Genomic DNA, 12,277 nt, shown 5'->3' with positions numbered 1-12,277 from the left:
TTAATGATGCACACATTAAATGGATTAAAAACTGGCTACATGACAGAAGTCAGAAAGCAGTTGTCTAATGGGGGTGTTTCCAGCGGAGTTCTAGAGATGGATAGTAGGCCCATTCTGTTCAATATTTTCATCCATAACCTGGAAGTAAATATATAATCACTGCTTATCAAAATTTGAGGATGACATCAAAATTGGCAGAGTTAAAAAATGGTGAGGGCAGGTCACTTGCTAAACTGGACCCACTCAAATAAAATGCACTTTAATGCAGTCAGATGCATGGTCATACATCCAGGTTCAAAGAATATCAGGCCATACCTACAGAATGTGGGACTGTATCCTGGAAAGTGGTAACTCTGAAAAGGATTTAGGGGTCATTATGGCCAAACAACTGAACATGAGCTCCCAGTATAATGTGGTGGCAAAATTGGCTAATGTGATACTTAAATGTATAAAGAAGGGAGTAGTGAGTAGAAATAGGGCTGTGAATTTTTAAACTCTATATAATGCATTGGAAAGCTGGACAATGTCCAGATCTGGTGACCACATTTTAAAAAGGCTTCTGAAAAACTCGAGAAGGTGCAGAGAAGAGCCACAAATATGATTCATAGACTGGAAAAAATTGCCTTATAGTGGAGAGATGTAAGGAGCAAAATCTGTTTAGCTTAACAGAAAGGTGGCTTGATTACAGTGTAAAAATACCTTTTTGGAAGAAAATACCATGTTCTAAAGGGCTCCCTACCCTAGTGAGGAAAGGTATAACAAAAAACAATAGCTGAAAGTTAAAACCAGACAAATTCAAATTAGAAATAAGGCACACATTTTTAACAGTTAGGGTACTTAACCATTGGAACAAACAACCCAAGGGAAGGGGTGGATTCTCCATCACTTGCATAGCTGTCTGCAAGATCTTCTTTAGCCAATCACAAGTTATATAAGAGGTCAAACTAGATGATCTAATGGTTCCTTGTGGCCTTAAAATCTATGAATGTAGTTGTTCTCTGAGCAATTAGATGACACACATTGGTTAATAACAAAGTTTGAGACAGGAAGGAGAGTTCTCAACACACTAGCCAAAGAAGAAGGGGAGCTGTCTCTCTGCTCTCCCTATCCACTCTCCCTTCCCACTCTCCCTTACTTTGACCCTGGCAACCATGCACAGAAAATGGCAACAGCCACCTTGATCCCTGCCTACACTAGCGCTCCCACCATTGCTACCAAGGCTGAAGTTCATCCAGTGATAAAATTTCCCACTTTTGTTATCAGAAAAAATCCAAGTTACATGTGGCCATAGGGTCAGATTATACAGTGGGTCCTGTGGACAGATGCCTGTACCCATGTGTAACCCATGGAAGATGATAAGATTCTGTCGGTCAAAGGGCTCCTCCTTCAAGCTGCTGGTCAGAGCCTTAGTGAGAACACTTCTCAGAGTAGGAGGGGCCTTTGAGAGAAAATTGCCATAAAGATTGTTTCAATTGCCATTATTTTGTATGCTTGCATAAGCAACATGAAAGCCCATGCTCATTTACGCTGCAGTTCAGTAAATCACTTGTGCACATGCATAATTCCCACTGAAGACATAAACTTGTGCTGGAGCACCTTGCTGGATGGGGCCTTACATTTTACAAAGTATTCATGATGTCGCCTTTGTTTTCAGAAGAAAAGTTAAAAAAGGAACTTTTAACGAAGTAGATTTCTGCATGCAGCTATTTCTTTCCCACTCCTCTTTTACTCTGGATGACTACTTAGCATAGGGAATGATGCCCAAAGTTCTTGCTAGTAACATGACAATGTGATGATGTATTACAATTTCTTTTCTGTGGTTTTAATGTGCTAATGCGTATGCTATGCAGTCATGCCGTTTTTGTGGGAGAATGACTATACATTAATCCTTCCGATCCTAGAAGTATTTTACTGCTTGTGCTGAGGTCCAAGTTCTTACAACATCTTTAAAACAGTGTTTTTCTAACCTCATGATTACCAGGCTACTCTAGAGGAACTGCTGCAAAGAATGATTAGGGTTTATAGTCACTAATATCGAAATATATCCTGTTCAAGTGAGGGAATGTGGCAACCAAACTGAATGTAAAGTAGATCTAGAAGTGAAATTTGAATTGCCACTCAAATACAGGATTTGCTTTACTAGATCAGATCATTAGTTTGTCTCGTGTAGTTTCTTACCTCTGACTGTGGCTAATATCTTATACTCCAGCAGAAGATCAATCTTCCCCAAAGAAAATCAGCTCAATTGGGCAATGAAGGAAATGGGTGTTAATGAAGGAAAATTCCTTCTTTAGCCTTTTGCAGCCAATCAGCAAGCGTACTGAAATGGATGATTTTATTACCTTCATTAACTTAACTTGCAAAACTGCAAAACCCATACTGAGTGAAAATGTACTGGTAGAGATTCATAGATTCATAGATTCATAGATACTAAGGTCAGAAGGGACCATTCTGATCATCTAGTCCGACCTCCTGCACAGCGCAGGCCACAGAATCTCACCCACCCACTCCTATGAAAAACCCCACCCATGTCTGAGCCACTGAAGTCCCCAAATCATGGTTCAAAGACTTCAAGGAGCAGAGAAGCCTCCCACAAGTCAACCACGCTGCACGCTACAGAGGAAGGCGAAAAACCTCCAGGGTCTCTCCAATCTGCCCTGGAGGAAAATTCCTTCCCGACCCCAAACATGGCAACCAGCCAAACCCTGAGCATATGGGCAAGATCCACCAGCCAAACACCCAGGAAAGAACCCTCTATAGCAACCCAGATCCCATCCATCCAATATCCCATCTCAGGGGATCTGGCCTATTTACCCTGAATATTTAAAGATCAATTACTTACCAAAATCCCATTATCCCATCATACCATCTCCTCCATAAACTTATCGAGTAGAATCTTAAAACCAGATAGATCTTTTGCCCCCACTGCTTCCCTTGGAAGGTTATTCCAAAACTTCACTCCTCTGATGGTTAAAAACCTTCGTCTGATTTCAAGTCTAAACTTCCTGGTGGCCAGTTTATACCCATTTGTTCTTGTGTCCACATTGGTGCTGAGCTGAAATAATTCCTCTCCCTCTCCTATATTTATCCCTCTGATATATTTATAGAGAGCAATCATATCTCCCCTCAACCTTCTTTTAGTTAGGCTAAACAAGCCAAGTTCCTTAAGTCTCCTTTCATAAGACAAGTTTTCCATTCCTCGGATCATCCTAGCCCTTCTAAACAGATCAAAGCATGCACTTATACTGTGAAATAGTGTGCGCATCTTTAGTCACAATTACATCTGTGATATGTATATATCTTGTCGTGTAATGCCAGTTGAGACTTAAATCCCAATCCTACACTGGAATTCTGCTCACATTTACTGTTGCAAATTAATGGAATTACCCTGGATTTACATTGGTATAATTTAGAACAGAATTGAGGCCCTACACAGGAGAATGTTCACCCCTTCTAACCTTTCATGGTTTTATTCCCAGGTTCTGCCACTGATCTGTGGGGTGGCCTTGAGCAAGTTACTTCACTGCTCTGTGCCTCAGTGTCCCTATCTGTAAAATGGAAATAATGATACTTCCCCTCCTTTGCAAAGGGTTTTGAGATCTATGGGTGTAAAACACTTTAGAAGAGCTAGGAATTATGATGTATTTCAGCTTTCTAGCTTATACAACTTTAGCTTTTCCCTGTTCTGGGGTGTAGCAAAGCCCCAATGAACATTCTTTCCAATCCACAGCCTTTCTCCCCCATGGTCCAGTGCGAAATGCTGATAGGACAGGGTCTGACACAGCATCAAAACAAAGCCCAAGCAGTTTAAAAAGAAGACTTGCACAGACAACGGCAGTTGCCAAAACCAAAAGAGACGTGTCAATGGCTTTAAAACCCTGTTGGCCAAATCCTGCCCTGACAGGCATTCCGAGTGACAAATCGAAATGGGTAGCACACATTCACCAATCTGGCCAAAGTCTGCACTTCTGCTGTACATCCATAATTCCCATCAGTGCTCAAGTGATATTACAGGGTATTACAAGTAAAGTCTATTCCAGTATATTTTCCTGCTCCTAAAAGCAGCAAGGGTTGAGCCTGAGTAATTACCTATTGTGAGCTATTACAATGAAGGATGTAATAGATGTTTTGCTTGCATGAACTTTTCATGATCCTGAGCTTTGTTCTGGCTACAAAATGTTAGATCCAAATACCAGATGGAACAAGAAGTTGTAATGGCCATATAGGCCCAAAAGCTAGCCCTGATGACATAATTTGTTCCAGGGCTTATCCCTTAAACTGCACATATACTAATCTCTGCATGTCCAACAGCATTTATTTACCCATCTTTAGTCAAAAGTGAGACATTTGGCAAATTATTTGGAAAATTTACAAGTCAAAAATAAATTCCTGCACAGTTGAGTCATTTCATGGCTATCAAGGGCCACATTTTTAAAACACGCAGGACTGGAGTATTGGTAGCTTTGTGTTTTCAATCATCTGTTTGCACTGTTGGTAGTATTTACACTCACAAAATCCATTTGTGAGAGTTTGAGGCATGCAAGCCAATGACCATCTCTATGTACCAGCTACACCGCACTGCTCTGGTAACACAGAGATGTTGTAGCCCTCATTCAAGTGGCCCATTAAGCTGGACTTGCAATTGCTTTGTATCATCAGGGCAGCACAAAGTAGCTAGACTACAGTACCCTGATGAATCTGGCCAGTAAATACTATTTTTGGTATAAACTGCATAAAAATAAAGTATGCAAATGATTTGCACCTGCAGCCTTGTTTGGTCACACATGGCCCCTGAGCTGAGGTTCTTGGAAAATGTGTATAGCACAATTGGTGCGTGTAATTATATGTACAAACTAGAGCTCAACTGGCAGCATCATTTAAAATGGGTGAAGAAAATTCCTTGCAACAATAATTAGTTAGGGCTAGATCCTTCCTTCAACTGCACTGCTAGAGAAGATTGTTCCCCGAGCCTCATCCTCCTGGTGTCCATTGAGGAGAGTGTCATGTCTCCTCTTCAGTGGGCTAGAACAGCGGTTCTCAAACTGTGGGTCAGGAGTCCAAAGGGCCAAAGCCAAGATCTTCAGCCTTTGGTGGTGGGGCTCAGGCTTCAGGCTTTGTCCCTCTCTCCCTCCCCTGCCCGGGGTGGCAGGGCTTGGGTGGGCTCAGGTTTTGGTCCCGCCTCCTGGTGTTACTAATTTTTGTTTTCAGAAGGGGGTCATGGTGCAATGACATCTGAGAACCCCTGGGCTAGAAAATATGCAACAGAAGAGGTATGCACCAGGATTGACCCTGGCACAATATACAGTAGGAATAACACGCCTTCACCACCCCAGCAGACCTCTGTGTGATGCTCACGGCATAATTTTGCCCTTTGACTTATCTGGAGAAGCAGGGGCCTTGCAATATTTTCTTCTCAGAAACCTCGTTATGGTGAAGAGGAATTGATAATGGGTCAGAGATCCTTGAACCTGCAAGCTAGAGGTGAAAATCCAGCGTGGGCTGGTCACGGCTGGAAGTTGTTCCAGTCTGACAGCTCTTTGCTGGTCTACGAGAAATGAGCAAGCGGATTCTATTCAGTTGCTGATGGACAAGGATCCAGTATGTGAAAGCCACCATCAGAACTGACCACCTTGTTGGTAGTCTCAGCTGCAAGGCTTGGAGACTGTTGTGTTCTCTTAGGGCATGGCCACATGGCTGCTGGAGCTGTAATTTTCAGCTTGTGGAAATATGGATGCGCCAGCTTTGACCAAACTAACATGATAAAAATGGCAGCATAGCTGAGACTGTGCAGGCAGCAGCACAAGCTAGCTGCTCCAAGGACAATCCCATCTGAGAGGCTCAGTACACAGGTGGAGGGACCCATGCAGCTACGGCTACACTGCTATTTTTAGCACACTGGCTAGATCAAAGCTAGTGCAGGTATGTCTACCCGAGGTGGAAATTATACCTCCCGCTGCAGTGTAGCTGTAGTCATAGAGGTGCTTCAGAGCAGGACTAAGGCCCATTGGAGGTGCAGTGTGGGAATAGTAGCACTGCATGAATAGAAGGCTGAGATTCCTCAGGAACGAAATGAGGCAGCTTTCACATGCACTAAATTGAATTAGCCATTCCAATTTCCTCCTTTAAATTTGGAGTGTGTGCAGTTGGATCTGACAGATATTCTCGTGGAGCTCCTGACTGACAGCTGGATATACAAGCAGCACATTGAAATGGACTGAATAGAATACCGTGAATGAGAATGCATGGAGTAAAAAAGAAAAAGAAAAAAAGCCTACCGGAATCTAAGTAAACAGAGGAGTCAGTTTCAGCACAGCTATTATTTCTATTGCAGTAGTGGCTAAAGGCCCTGATAAAGAATTGGGTGCTATGTCCTGTACAAACAAATACCAGTTCCTGGCACAAAAAGCTTGGAGGTGGAGAAAACAAAGGGGTGGAGGACCCGGTAAATGGGGACACAATCCAAATTAACGGAATAAGAAGTTGGTGTCAGCATGCACTGCCTAGCCATTGTGGAGTGAATGGTGGGTGTCATGGCAAAGGTGCGTTTTAAGCAGAGGTTTGACAGGGGGTGAGGTAACGGCTTTGCAGATTTTTTAGAGAGCAGTGTTTGATTCCTTCCTCCCTAGGTATTATAGTAAAGGAGTCACTTCTGGCTTCTTTGCAGCTATTTTATTAACATGAAAGGGATTTCTAAATTCAGAACATTGAGCACTTACATAAACTGATTTATATAACATTTACTTTTTATCCCCTTTTTATTAACTTTTAAAGGAAAAAAGATAAGGACAAATTGCAACTGTAATGCTCCCACCATCACGCATCATCGTCAGAGCTTGAACCCTGAATTTTCAGTATTGTAACACTTGAGCTACAGGGTGCTCATGAGACAGAAAAGCGACAAAGGAGGAAAGAAAGGGCACAACAGTCCAACCAATGACTATGTCTCCTCCAAGCTTACATCTGTCACTTCTGTGGGAAAATCTGCAGGGCATAAATTGGGTTCCTCAGCCACTTAAAAACACCAATGAACCCCATGGGCAGACATCATCTTCACATTGAGGGATAGCCGAAGAAGAAGAAGATTAGATAGTAGTGTTACCCAGGGTTCTTTCAACCCAAAGCTCTTGGTAACTTTTACTCTGTGCTAGGTGGTGTCAGGAAATAAATCAGGGGAGACACAGCTGTCTGACCAATAGATGGCTGGCACAAACAGGACAACACAAGAGTGCTTTCACTTAAAGCTAAACTTTACTTAGTCTCAAGCACTTATACACACGTCGGCAAGAGGTTAGTAAAACACCCCCAACCCTTGATCATTACCGAAGCTGAGCGTGGCTCTCGAGTGGCACAGCGGCAGCCCGTCTGCCGCTGGGAAACACAAGATGCATCCAGAGAGAGAGAGTCCGGTCATGAAGAGTCCCCCTACCTCAAACTTTCCCCCCTTATTTATACATGAGTAATAGAATGACATGTACCTTAAGAAAACTTGTTAAGCAAGCAGTTCCAATGGGCAAGCAAGAGGCTCCTTCTGATTATCGATTAACCAGATGTGGATTTTTCCAGAATTTGCAGTCTTGAGGCCCCAATAGACATTCCTGGGGCACATTCTGCTCTTCTAAGATGCATGTATCAGCAACTTCAACACAATTCTTATCAGGAAGGATGCGGCGTCAAGCTGCCCTTTCTGTGGCACCCAAAAAACCCCTTCCCCTCCTGCCTTGGTTAAGCTAAGCCTGCTGACTTGGCTAATTTACAGCCTGCTGACTTGGCTGCTTTTAGTAATAAGCCTAGTGGTTTCAGGCACTTTACTGGTTTGCCAAAATCTCCCCGTACAGTAGCAATAGAAGGCTGTTTTCTCAGAAATGGGGAAATGGACCTCTGGGTCTGCAATTTTTGAAGTTTGTGAGTGATGCAGGAATTTCCCTTCCACGTGAGTTTGATGCTTGAGAACGGGAGATAGTGAAAACATTGGCATGAGGCAAACATAGTGTGAGCAGGTGCCTTTCACAGCCCTTCTCTGTGCATGTGTTGTACCTGAGTCCCACCTGTGATGTCCTCGGAATTCCATCTCCTCGATCACAATTCCAGTTGTGCTGAATCTTGTGCTGGGTTACGGATGTTGGTTACCAGCTGCCAGAGGATACTCATGACTTTAGAAATGATTAAAGGGAGGTGGATTGAGGCTATGTTTCCTTCAGTCAAACAGGAGAATTGCTGCCGGACCCAGAGACCCAGTGTTTTTTCTTCCCTTAAGAATAAAAACATTTATACATTTGACCAGCTGGGGTTAGAGAAGTCCCTTCCAGCCTCTGTATAGCTGACTGTAGCCGGCTCTTGCATACAAGTAGAAATCTGCTTGTGGCCATTAGCTGATCTTCCTCCTGAGTGAATCTGCTCATGGCTCCATTCCAAATAGTCTATTTCTGCCCCATCATATCTTTACTTATTTTCCTTAATATAAATAATATACATAATAAAACAAGTCATTTTAGATTAAAGGATGTGAATGCTCTTTGAATGGAAAATCATAACACTAGTAATAATAATACCCAGCTCTTACATAGTGCTTTTCCCCAGTAGACCTCCAAGTGCTTTACAAAATATCATTATCCTCATTTTCCATATAGGGAAACTGAGGCACAAAGAGGCAAAGTGACTTGCCCAAGGTCACTGACAGAAATAGAGTCCCAGTCCAGGGCTTAATCCACTAGGTCACATTGCCTCCCAGGAAGATCAGTGAGATCAGAGATGGCTTTTGCTATTTCTTCCAGCCCCAGTCCTTCTAGTCTGTAATGGGGTGTTCACCCCACACAAGCCCTGAGTGGGATAATGTGGGCCAAGAGGGGCCAATTAACCTTATATGCTGCATCAGGAGGGGAACAAGGGATTGACAGGGCCTAATGGCTGCTGAAACTCATCTGGGGGAGGAGCTGGGATAGGCATATAAGACAGGAAATGAGAGCAGGAAGGGACTGCAGAGAGGAGGTCTGCAGTCACTCCCTGGAGGGAAAGGGAGTTGGCCAGAGACAAGGAGGAGATTCAGGGAGGAGAGTGAGCCCTGGGACCCAGCCCAGCCTGGCCTGGCCCGGCCCTGCCCTGCCATGGACTGGACTGGTCTGGTCTGGTCTGGGGAGTCTTAGAAAAGGCCTTGAGGGGTGAAGTAGCCACAGGGAGCAGAGGAGATAGAGAGGTGGGGTATGAAAGAGCCCAGGGAAGCTGCAACAGGATCTGAGACTGAGCAAAGCTGGCTTACTAGTCACAGGTTAAAATCTAAAGTAGCAGGTGGGCCCAGGTCTCCTACCAGCCACTGGGAAGTGGCATAGGATCTGGAGATGTGGAATGGAAGACCATCTGAGGTGGCATCTGGACTGGACAGCTTCTCTGGTGGGACCTTTTTACCCCAGAAGCGGGGGGAGGGCACTGCATAGTGACCTGGCCAGAGGGTTGAGTCATATGAGGGAGAACCCTGATTCACAGAAAGAGAGGGACTATAGCATGAGCAACTGACAGAAGGTGGCACCAGATGGGGTGAGAGCTAATGCCCAGCCCTAGCCTCAAGAAAGTCCACCTGCAGTGAGAAGACCCCTTCACATATTCTTTATGCTATTTTGAAGGCATTTGTGAATAAAACTATGTGGAATATAAAATTACCCTTGTAGCTACACTGACATACCTACAATGCCGGCAACTCTCATTTGGTCACAGATGCACCCGTGACAAACCCTGCATGTAATACTGTGAGGCACTTGAAACCAGTGCCTGAGGCTGATCGCATCTGAGGTAAGCCAGGAGCAACTGTGCTGAAGCCTATAGAGTTCTACCAGCATGGATGAGATCGCCATAGTGTGGGATCAGAATCCAGCCCAAAGCCTAAAGAACATTCCTGTGTTAGAGGCTGGGAAAAGTATCAGATGAACTAATAGATTCTGTGGTCTCCGCTCTACAAAATGGCTAATACCAGAGATGTGTGTTATACATTCCAAAAGATGACCTCACCCACACTGGGCATCTTAGAATTTCTTTCTCAAGGATAGTAGGATTCTGCAGTGGGATAGCATCACTGACGAGTGCACAGGCCCACCTTTGGGAATATGTGTCCATGTGTGCACTCATTCTTCAGGCTTCCAGCTGAACACATTGGATTAGTCAACATTTTTTTCCTACCCTTTCATCTGAAAAGAGAAACAATTTCACAGGAGACAAACACAAAGTTAAATTCCCTTCCCCCCACATCCCACATGTCTGTCTTGGGGGTTGAACTATTTGTGATTAATAATGGGCCCGATCTTTAGGTGGTGTAAATCGGTAACACGCCATTGACTTCAGTCGGGTTATGCCCCTGTATACCAGCTGGGGATCTGACTCAATACAGAGTGAAAACCATAGAATGAGAAGGGACTATGTAGGGACCATGCAAGGGTCATGTAGTCTAACTGCTGTCTAGTCTCTGTTTTTGGTTAGTAAATATTTGGCAATTTAATTGGAATATGTCAGTTTTTGCCTGCATGAACTAATTAAATAGTGAGGGCCCAATGTTCTGGATTCATACATGTGCAACTCTCCTGATGTCACTGGAGTCACTCCTGATTCTCACCAGCATCTGTGAGAAGAGAATCAGGTCCTGAGTGAGTAGGATCACTGACTTTAAGGCTGTGCATCCTTTCAGCCTCCAGTTGTGGGGAGGGCAGGCGGCAGCTCAGTTGAACCTCAAGTGGCGGCACTGCTCAAGTCTCCCACAGGACCGACGGTGGCCTTCCAGAAAAGGGAGGGAAGCGAGAATTCGATGTGGAAAAAACAAGTGGAGCATTTTATAAACAAAAACGAGCTTTGAGGCCATTGTTAGACATAACAAAGCAGTAAAGGGCAATGGGAGACATCCTGTCCCTCCTCGGAGCCCTTGGCAAAACTCCCACTGACTTCAATATGGTCAGAATTTCAAGATCTATATTGCTTTAAAGTTCAGCTTTTAAGTAAGTTGGCCTAGGCCATTGAGAGAGCCAGGAATGCAGGAGTTCATGGCTACCAGCCCATATAGCCATCTTGGCACACTTTTTCCTTGACAAATAGCTGCTTAACAAGCAAATGAGAGAGCCCTCCTGCTATATTTTAGCTCCTTTACTTCAGTGGGACACATTCTTATTGGCAGAGATAACTACTATCCCTGAGAAGCTGAAATGCAATGTTGGCATGTGCTGGACCGGTGCTGTCCAAATACTCACAGGCTTGATAATAATGGGGTGGGGGTGATATTTTCTTGTCTGTGAGGCCCTTTTGGTATCTCTAAGGATGAGGACTCGTTCCCCTGTTTGCCATTACCTGATGTTTTTATTAATGGTTTAATTTCCCCCTTTCCATTCAGTTCTGTGCTCATTGGAACTGGTGCAGTAGGAGGGGCCCCAGCACTGAGTGCCAGTTGCAAGCACTACACTGTTCCCTCTATTAAGCAGCTAAACACTAAATAGGAAGGAAGCCACCTCCCTCAGACTGGCTGCAGCAAAAAGGTAATGACAGCTGGAGGAACCCAGTTGAAAGAGCAGCTCTGCTGCCTGTCTGGCTTCTTTTAATGCCAGAGAATGGCTCTCAGCTGTTTCCTTCTATGAGACAATAAACTCAGAGATGGCCTCTTTCCTCCAAATATACAGAGCCACATTCTGATCTCGTTCTGATCTGTAAGAGCAGAGTAACTCCACTAAAGGCAATGAGATATTAGAAGAAAGAGGGTACAAGGACAGGGTAGGCCCATTACTCAATGAGGGGGAAAAGACAATGACAGGAAATGGCAGAAGTGCTAAATGATTATGTTTCAGTTTTCACCAAAAAGGTTAATGGCGACTGAACATGTAACATAGAAAACACCAGTGAAAATGTGGTAGGATCTGAGGCTAAAATAGGGAAAGAACAAGTTAAAAATTACTTAGATAAGTTACAGGTTTCAGAGTGGTAGCCGTGTTAGTCTGTATCAGCAAAAACAACAAGACATCCTTGTGGCACCTTAGAGACTAAATAAACACATTTATTAGTCTTAAAGGTGCCACAAGGACTTTTCGTTGTTTAGACAAGTTAGATGGCTTCAAATTGCCAGGACCTGATGAAATACATCCTAGAATACTCAAGGAGCTGACTGAGGTGATATCTGAGCAATTAGAGATTCTCTTCGAAAACTCATGGAAGATGAGAGAGATTCCAGAGGACTGGAAGAGGGCAAATATAGTGGCCAGCTATAAAAAGGGGAATAAGGAAAACTCAAGGAATTACAGACCAGTCATCTTAACTTCAG

The sequence above is a fragment of the Dermochelys coriacea genome, chromosome 2 (assembly GCF_009764565.3).
Source record: "Dermochelys coriacea isolate rDerCor1 chromosome 2, rDerCor1.pri.v4, whole genome shotgun sequence".
Lineage (NCBI taxonomy): Eukaryota > Metazoa > Chordata > Testudines > Dermochelyidae > Dermochelys > Dermochelys coriacea.
This window is presented reverse-complemented; position numbering follows the sequence as displayed.